Source organism: Enhydra lutris, unplaced genomic scaffold (assembly GCF_002288905.1).
Source record: "Enhydra lutris kenyoni isolate GAN:26980312 unplaced genomic scaffold, ASM228890v2 scaffoldscaffold18, whole genome shotgun sequence".
In the NCBI taxonomy this organism is placed as follows: domain Eukaryota; kingdom Metazoa; phylum Chordata; class Mammalia; order Carnivora; family Mustelidae; genus Enhydra; species Enhydra lutris.
The window spans coordinates 21,365,896-21,375,160 of NW_019154102.1; positions in this window are offsets into that span (position 1 = coordinate 21,365,896).

The following is a 9,265-nucleotide window of genomic DNA, read 5'->3' on the forward strand; positions in this document are numbered from 1 at the left end:
TTTAGTAAAGCTGTAAAATAATTTAGGAAGACCTGACATCCTTAAAATAGTCTTCACATCTAGAGCCATATGGTATCTGCTTCTGTTATATCTGTCAGTCTCCATTTTTGAGTTTCCTTCAGGCAGGTCCCAGCCTTTTTCTTTTCAAGGGAAGAAGACAAGGCTATTATTATTTGTAGATGAAATGATGTTTTCCCTAAGAATCTGAAAGAACCATCTGGAATAGTAATTTGAATTGATAAGAGAGTTCAGTAATCATACAGACAAAACAATCCACATGAATAACTTTCCTGGGTACACAAAACAACCCATTAAAACTACAACTATATAGGGACGCCTGGGTGGCTCAGTTGGTTGGACGACTGCCTTCGGCTCAGGTCATGATCCTGGAGTCCTGGGATCGAATCCCGCATCGGGCTCCCAGCTCCGCGGGGAGTCTGCTTCTCTCTCTGACCTTCTCCTCGCTCATGCTCTCTCTCACTGTCTCTCTCTCAAATAAATAAATAAAATCTTTTAAAAAAAAAAACTACGACTATATAGAGATATAGGGGGGATCCCAGATATATTTAGGAGCAGAATTAACAGGACCTGGTAATGGGTTTGGTGTCATTTGTGGGCAGGCCCCCTTCTGCCCCACGATCACTCTCCAGAAAGAACCATATTGGATTATACAATCTCATTTCAATTTTAGAGTCCAAATTTTATGTCTAAAGGACACTTTTCAAAATTTTTGGCCTTCCTAGCTTCAGCCCTGCTGGTGAGGTCTTTGCTACATTTCCTCATCTTGTTCTTTTCATTCCAGTCAGGCGGAAGTGGTTTGGTTAGCTGGTCAGCTCCCACCCCAACATTTTTCTCAGGAATCTGCCTGTAAGCCTCTCTGTGACTATTTCTCTCTCGCTCTTGCCTGATTGTCTGATGAAGCAGGAGGGGATGATCTGTTAGAGTTGCACTGGGAAACTGAAAAGAAGAGTGCACATTTAGAATAGCAGTAGAGGAGAATGGAAGAGGAAGCTCCCTGGGGATGAGGAAATGGACAGACAGCCCTGAGAGGACATATTCATACAGTGGCCTTGTACATTTCAAAGGCTCTCAGATCCTTTGAAAAAGGAATCTACCATGCATGGAGGTTGGCAAGGGAAATGACAACGTTCCTTTGCTGGACTAATTCAAAACCTCGCAAGTTATACCTTCAGGAAAAAATATATCAATGTAAATATTGTTATCAGGACACTGACTTGTTGAGTGACAAGCAATCGGAATTATAGGCTTTCAAGAATTAAAGGTTACATTCACAGCACTTAACAACCTCTGAACTCCAGACATCCTAAAAGATTCCTTTGTTATATGAAAACAGAACAGGATTATACCTGTTCAAGTCTTCTCACTGGCAAGGAGAGTAAAATTGGTGTTCTTTGTATATTTTCACAATACACCTATTCATCAGAACTCACTTTAAATAGGTCTGTTTCGGGGCACCTGGGTGGCTCAGTGGGTTAAAGCCTCTGCCTTCGGCTCAGGTCATGATCCCAGGGTCCTGGGATCGAGTCCTATCCTGGGATTGAGCCCCGTCCTGGGATTGAGCCCCACATCGGGCTCTCTGCTTGCAGGGAGCCTGCTTCCCTTCCTCTCTCTCTTCCTGCCTGTTTGTCAAATAAATAAATAAAAATCTCTAATAAATAAATAAATAAATAAGTCTGTTTCCCTATAGTTACGTGGGAGGGAATGCTTTCTGCTATAGTTTCTAAGATCTTTTCACCAGCGAGCACGCTTAAGGTTAAACCTACTCTCAAGATTAAGTCCTTTAGTCCAGGAGGAAAGTCCTGGGAAACTTTAATATGGGGGGTGGGGGGAGGTAGAAGAAAATTTTAAACAAATGAAATATGCAGTAGTATGCTCAAAGACGTTTAACAACTGGCTCTCTAGATCTAGAGGAGAAGCCCCGATTTGTAATATTTGTCAATTGTCATTGTGTAAATATTTCCACCACGGCCATTAAGTAACCAACACGATGTCACTAAAAGCAGAGTTGAGAAAAGATGCATATGATAGGCTCTTCAAGGCCTGTAAGGGCTAATTCTAGCACACCACTAAGAGATAAGTAATGTTTTCCTCCTGTGCCCCAATCTATCCAGTTATGTGGTTTTTCTCCAACCTTGCACTCCAGGAAGGAGAGGAGGAGATGCAGCTGTAGGTTGGCGACAAAAGGACAGGCGTACTGTTAAATGCTATCAGGGAGACCTAAAGAGGGGAAAAGATTCAAAGACCCAGCATAAAATAGAAGGACTGAGCGCCCAGCCCTCTTAGGGGTCCTCCATTCTGAGCATTTATTTGTCCATTTCCACCAAAAATGTGCTATTGTTTGCTTTAAGTTCTGTCTGTAAATTCCAGAAGTAACTGTTCCTCTTCCCTGGCCACAGGAGGCCTGGCTGTCCCCCACGACCACAACTCCCTGATGAGGGCACAGCTCCCTTTCCTGGCTGTGGCTTCCAATTACCTTCTTGGGAGTGTGTGACTTGACAAGGGAATCCCCTGGTTTCTGGGTACTTTCCCTGAAGTGAGAACCATGCCCAGTGTTTAGCCACTGCAGAAATGGGGTGGGGGTGGATAGCTATCTGTCTACAAAGAACAAAAACTCTTCCCATGGGTATAGTAGCTCCAGGTACCTTGGGACATTTCCCAGGTATGGGAAGAAATGAGATGCATAATGGGATTAGGCAGTTCCTTGCTTCAAAGGATGCTCATTACCCTGGAAAGAAAATTAAATACCTGTCATCTTCAACAAAACACTTCAGGATCTGGCATCTGTCTACCTCCATGTTCCTATCTCTCACCACTCCTTCTCACTGACTTTCTTCACATTTGGAAATATTCCAAGCTTGTTTCTTCCCCAGGTCCCTTGCACTTGCAAATGTATGTATGTATATATATGTATGTACATATACAAACTTTCTCTTGCTGAATCATTTGAAAGTGAATTGCAGCATGGCGGCATTATTTGATATTTCTGCATTTATTCTAAAAACAAGGGCATTCTCCTCCATAATCATAATACCATTACCACACTCAAGGAATTTAATGTGGCTGCAATATCTAAACTATATATAAATGTCTAAAAAATAAGTCCCTTACACCTGGGGGTGGGGAGAAGGTCCTGACTCTAGGATCCAACTGAAGTTTGTGCATTGCATTTGATTGTCATGGTCCTGGAGTTTCCTATAACCTGGACCAGGCTCACTGCCTCATCCTCCCACATGCGCGTACACACACACACACCTCTTTTTATCATTCATGACACTAACATTTTGGAGAGTCCAGGCCAGTTGCTTGTAGAATGTTCCCAGTTCTGGCTTTGCCTAATTGCTTCCTCTAGATTACACTCAACTTACGATTTTCTTTTTAAAACACTGTGCAGCTCGACAGCCCCTCACAGGTAGGGTGCTGAGTGGTGACTGAGCTGGGGACCCAGCAGGTGTGCACCAACTGTGGCTGAGCCTGGCCTCCAGATGTCCCCTGGGATCCACTGTCCTGATGCTGCTCAGATCTTGGGTCCTTCTAAGCTGGAACAGTAGTGAGGAATTTTTCAGCTAAGGGCCATGGAGCCAAGGGTTTGTTGTTTTCTGACAGCAATATCTGAACCCCTGGGGCAAACATGTCTTAATGGAGGACACAGAAACCAAGAAGTGGGACACCTGGCTGGCTTGGTTGGGAGAGTGCACAACTCTTGATCTTGGGATCATAGATTCGAGCCCCACATGGGCATAGAGCTTACTTTAGAAGAAGAAGAAGAAGAAGAAGAAGAAGAAGAAGAAGAAACAACAAACCAATGAGGAAGCAACTGTATCCAGAAGGCTGTGTCACAGGGACCCCTGACCAAGACTAAGAAGATGCCCCACAAAGTGGAAAGACTGTTCCCTGCCAGGACTGGCACTCAGTGTGTAACCTGGGACCACAGAACCAGACATGTCACACATCTGGGACACCAACCACACCTACCTAGTGTAGGGAGGGATGATATCTTTACTATGTGAACGCTGAGAGCAGAGGTTGGGTCCTAATCTCCCGAGATGCCCTGAGACTCTGCTAGTGGTGTCTTAAAAGCCATCCAGGAACTTGGGTTGAGCTAGTTCAAAACTAAAGTGATTGAATGAAGACTTCTACTTCTGGCCAAGAAGGAATAACAGCAGAAGAAGAAACAACATTCAAGAAACCATGATCTTTAAGACACTGGACATCATCAGGATGCCTGGGTAGCTCAGTCAGTTAAGCATCTGCCTTCAGCTCAGGTCATGATCCCGGGGTCCTGGGATCAAGCTCTGCATTGAGCTTCCTGCTCTGTGGGGAGCATGCTTCTTCCTCTCCCTGCTTGTGCACTTGCATACACTCTTTCTCTCCCTCACCGACAGATAAATAAAATCTAAAAAAAAAAAAAAAAAAAAGACACTGGACAATAGGCAATGAAAGACAGGAACCCTGAGATGTAGGAAACAAGTGAGGGGAGCCCTACAGTTGCCCCTGCTGTATCTTGAGAGCTTCCACAGTGTACAAGGAAAGAACAGGTAGAGCCCAGCATACTCCCTCAGTTGACGGGACAGAACTGAGAGTCCAAGAAGACGGAGGCCATGGGGCGCCTGGGTGGCTCAGTGGGTTAAAGCCTCTGCCTTCAACTCCGGTCATGATCCCAGAGTCCTGGGATCTTGCCCCACATCGGGCTCTATGCTCAGCAGGGAGCCTGCTTCCTCCTCTATCTCTCTCTGCCTGCCTCTCTGCCTACTGTGATCTCTGTCTGTCAAATAAATAAAATCTTTAAAAAAAAAAGAAGAAGACGGAGGCCACTACAGAGCACAGCACAGAGCTCCCAAGAGAAGAGAGCTGCACAGATGCTCAACTCCAGAGAGCTGCAGAGGTTCTCCTCAAGTGTCCGGGAGAGTACTGGCCACGCGTCTGGTCATTAAACAAAGATCTGTAGAGCTCACACTTCATTAATCAATATGTTGAATACTACATCAAGTACTAGTGATGTACTATATGTTGGATAACTGAACATAATACTAAAAAAAATCAGTAGGAAGAGTGTGGAATCCCATTCCCTACTGTCCTGCCTCTGCCTCTCCTTATCACAATTACACCATGCTTTCTCCATCAGTGGCCCATAGATGGCGCCATTACCTTTGCCTGGACACAGAATTACTCAAGGCTACCACTTAGAATATGGTTTTTACAATGTATGTGAATCTGGTCCTCCTTAAAATTTTGTAGGATGGCATGATAGTTATAATGGAATCCTGGCCTTCCAGGAATTCCAGACCTCCTTAATAAATGTAGCAAGCAATACTAGTAATCCCGTCCCTATCCCTCATTCCCAGGCCAGGACCCATGAGGCTTCTGTAAATGCATAAAGTAGGGGGATTCTTTGAACAGAGAGAGACAGGTGATGGCTTTATGGAATGGCCTTATCCCCAAACAGCAGATGCGGACAATCAGTCTTGGCCTACAGAAACCAGCCAGAGTGGAGATGGCCTCTCTCCCACCAGCTGTGATTGTTCAATACAGCAAGCCCTGATGGGCTCAGTCCCAAGAATCTAGAACATTTAGAAATGCCAGGTCCCTGTTGGGAGGAGACCCCCTGCAAACAGGAAGACAGGCAGCAGGGGGACTCCATGTTTGCCTGCTCCACCAAAGCTGTTCTTGCCAAGGGCAAGAAGACCTCCACCAAAAAAGAAAGACACCTGGACAGCAAGTGCCTCCTGATAATGATGCAAGTACCACCCACGAGGTTCTATTGTCCAAAACCGGGGAAAAAAAAGAAAAATCAAACCTGAATCTGATAAGTCCTCCAAATCAAACTGCCAGAGAACAAAGCAACATGGTTAAAGACACCAGAAGGTCCAGCAAAAGCCAGAGTCAAAAATTCGAAGGATTTATTGTCTAGTTTTTACATGTGTGTGCATGCACACACAAAGTTGAACAGTTACAGATTTTAAAAGCCTAAAAGAGGGGCATCTGGGTGGCTCAGTCATTAAGCATCTGCCCTCAGCTCAGGTCGTGATCCCAGGATCCTGGGATGGAGCGCCTCACCTTGGGCTCCCTGCTCAGCGGGAAGCCTGCTTCTCCCTCTCCCTCCGTCCCTGCTTGTTTTCCCCTCTCTCACTGTCTCTCTCTCTCTGTCAAATAAATAAATAAATGCCCAAAAGAGTGTATCAGACGGACACAATGTATATGGGTTTTTCTTTTTTGGGGGGATACTGACTGAAATAAGCTACTTGTAAAAAGACACATGAGATAATATAGAAAATATAGACAATGACTAGGTATTTGGCAATGTAAGAATTAGTACTAATTTATAGCTATCATTATTGCATTATTGTGGTTATTCTAAAGAGTTCTTACTTCCTTTTTTTGAGATTTCTTACTTCTTAGACATCCTGGAGTTTTTGTAGCAAAATGATATAATATGTGGGATTCACTTTAAGACAATTTGAGGGAGAACAATAGGGGTGGAGATCAAATAAGATCAGTCAGTTGTTGAAGCTGGGTAATTGGTATATGGCAGTCATTATACCAGTCTCTCTGCTTATGTATTTGCGTAATACATAATAAAATACATAATAAATAATAAATACATAATAAAAGGCTAAAGAGAGAGAGAATTTCTTAGCAAAGCGCCCCAGGCAGCCACAGTCAACCAATCAGAGTCGAGATGATAGAGCAGCCTTCTCTGCTCAGCTCTGGGCTGGGGCATGGTAATCCTGGCAAAGAGGCTGCAAACCAGGAAAGAACCCAGCTGTCTTAAAGGTGAGTCTGTTCAGATAGGGTCAGAAGTCTGATCCTTAGAACCTGGCTATTTTTACAGAATGCTTGCTTACTTGCTTTCCTTCTTTGTGCGTGTGTGTGTGTGTGTGTCTGTGTCTTTTTGTTGTTACTACTTTTCTCCCTCAACCTTTGGTAAAATTCTTTTATGAAAATTCCAACTTCCTTCAGAGGTAATCAGAAGGACCAGGGGAAGTTGGGTTCAATCACTAAATGCTGAGACCTGCACTCTCATACCCAGCCCTCTTCTCCCACTGGTTCCCAACCTGCTAGCAACTTCGCCTTTCCCTCCTAGCAGGGAACTGTGAGAAACTTCTCTGGGGCATCTGACCACTCCAGGAGACATATTTTCAAGGCAATGAAATAGATAGAGGCCTAAGAGGAGCTGGAGACTTCCAACTGACCATCCCCATAAGGACCAGATTTATAGAGCATATAACAGGGTTTGAAGTCAAACATTTGTTTGCCTATGTGCAGTTTGGAGCAAGCTGCATTTCCATGTTATCATGTTTTTATATTTTTAAGGAGTCTGGGCTATGTGTGTTTGCCTCCTCTCCCAGATTCCATGAGGAGTGGGGGGCGGGGGGCAGCCCAACCTGGAGCAGGAGGGGATATGAGGCATGATTGTAGCTCTTGGCATCTAGAACAGAAGGGCCAGTTTTGACCTGGAGGCCACATAATATATTTTAAAAACTGGGCTTTCAAGGTTATTCATACAGCATGAGACTCACAAACAACATCCCTTAGCCTCTCAATAAGTACCCGATTTGATGTAACTTTGCCTTATTCTCATTCATTGCCTACTGTTACTTTCATCTAAGTGTAGCTTCCTTTTCTCTTCTGTTTCTACTAGGTTTCTATAATAATAACGAAATTTTCTTTCCTTGTCGAAACCAAAACACAGCTGTTGTGAATCTTTTGTTCAGAATACCTCTTCTGCATATTTAATTTTCTCTCTTTCTATGACTTCTGTTATCTGGACTCTGGCATTTGTACTTCTACTGCCATACCTCTTAACTTCAATTCAAAATTTCCTAATTATTTATTCTTCACTGCTTCCTTAAGACATCTGATCTTGCAATATTAATTGTGCCCATTCTATTATTTATCCCATCTGTTGTGTTATTTCAACTATTGTATTGCTCACTTTTAATATTTCCTCTCATTTCTTTTTATGATTCCTTATTCTTATATTATTAATATCTTCCCTGCTTCCTTAAGTGTATTTATTGAGGTTATTTTAAATTATTGGTCCATCTGTTCTAATACTTCAAAAGATACATGTTATCTCCTTTGTTACTTTCTTTTTTTTTTTTTTTATAAATTTTTTTTTTAAAGATTTTATTTATTTATTTGACAGAGAGAAATCACAAGTAGGCAGAGAAGCAGGCAGAGAGAGAGGAGGAAGCAGGCTCCCTGCCAAGCAGAAAGCCCGATGTGGGGCTCGAACCCAGGACCTGGGATCATGACCTGAGCCGAAGGCAGCGGCCCAACCCACTGAGCCACCCAGGCGCCCCACCTTTGTTACTTTCTTTTGAGAAACTTGTTTTCCTCAGGTGTCTAGCTTTTTTGGCTTGTGAGGTCATATTCCCCACAAAATTCCAACCACTCTGTCTGATAGTGAGTTCAGGGAAAGAACCGAAGTTCAAACTCTGGTCCTTGTCAGCTGTGTGAGCATAAATGGAAGGGAGAAGATGAGCCTAAGATGAGCACCAGAACCACAGGTAATCACACCTGTGTGCTCTTACCCCACTTTTCTACTTCGGATCCCACGGAATGGGTGGTCTCTTGGGTTGTGACCCCCTAGCCCTGGGAGTGTAGAAGAGGAAAAGTAGAGAATAAATGCAGGAAGCCAGTCAGTTCCCAGTGACTTTCCCAGTTACCCCAACAAGACCTGTTCTCTGTCCAAATAGTACCCCAACGACACCTAACCAAGCTCGATGGGTCATTTTCACAGAGTGAGGGAGGACATGATGTTTTCCCAAAAGCAATAGAGTAGGGACAGGCCAAATCAAAATTAAAATAATATTCTGCCCCAAATTAAACAGACACTTTCGTCTCTTTGCAGCTTTTTAAGTTAATAAATATCTCAAATACACACAGACACACAGACACACACAGTGTCTTATCATCAGATTCCAGGGTCCTCTCCCAGCCTGTGACCCTAATGTCTAGGTGGCTACAACACTGTCCATGTTGAAATCCTCCCCATTTTCACAACCCACCAAAAAATGCCACTTCCTTCATTAAGCCTTCTCTGAACACCACGGCAAGAAGATCCTCTCCTCTCTGAACTCAGCCCACATTGGCAACAACCTTTATAGGTCCTGATCGCTTTCTACCACACAATTTCATTATTTGTATATCTATCACATCTCCTCTGCTCATTCATTTGGCCTCGAGGAATGCTACTTTGCTGAAACAGGCCCATGATTCAAAACACCACAAATTCCCAGTG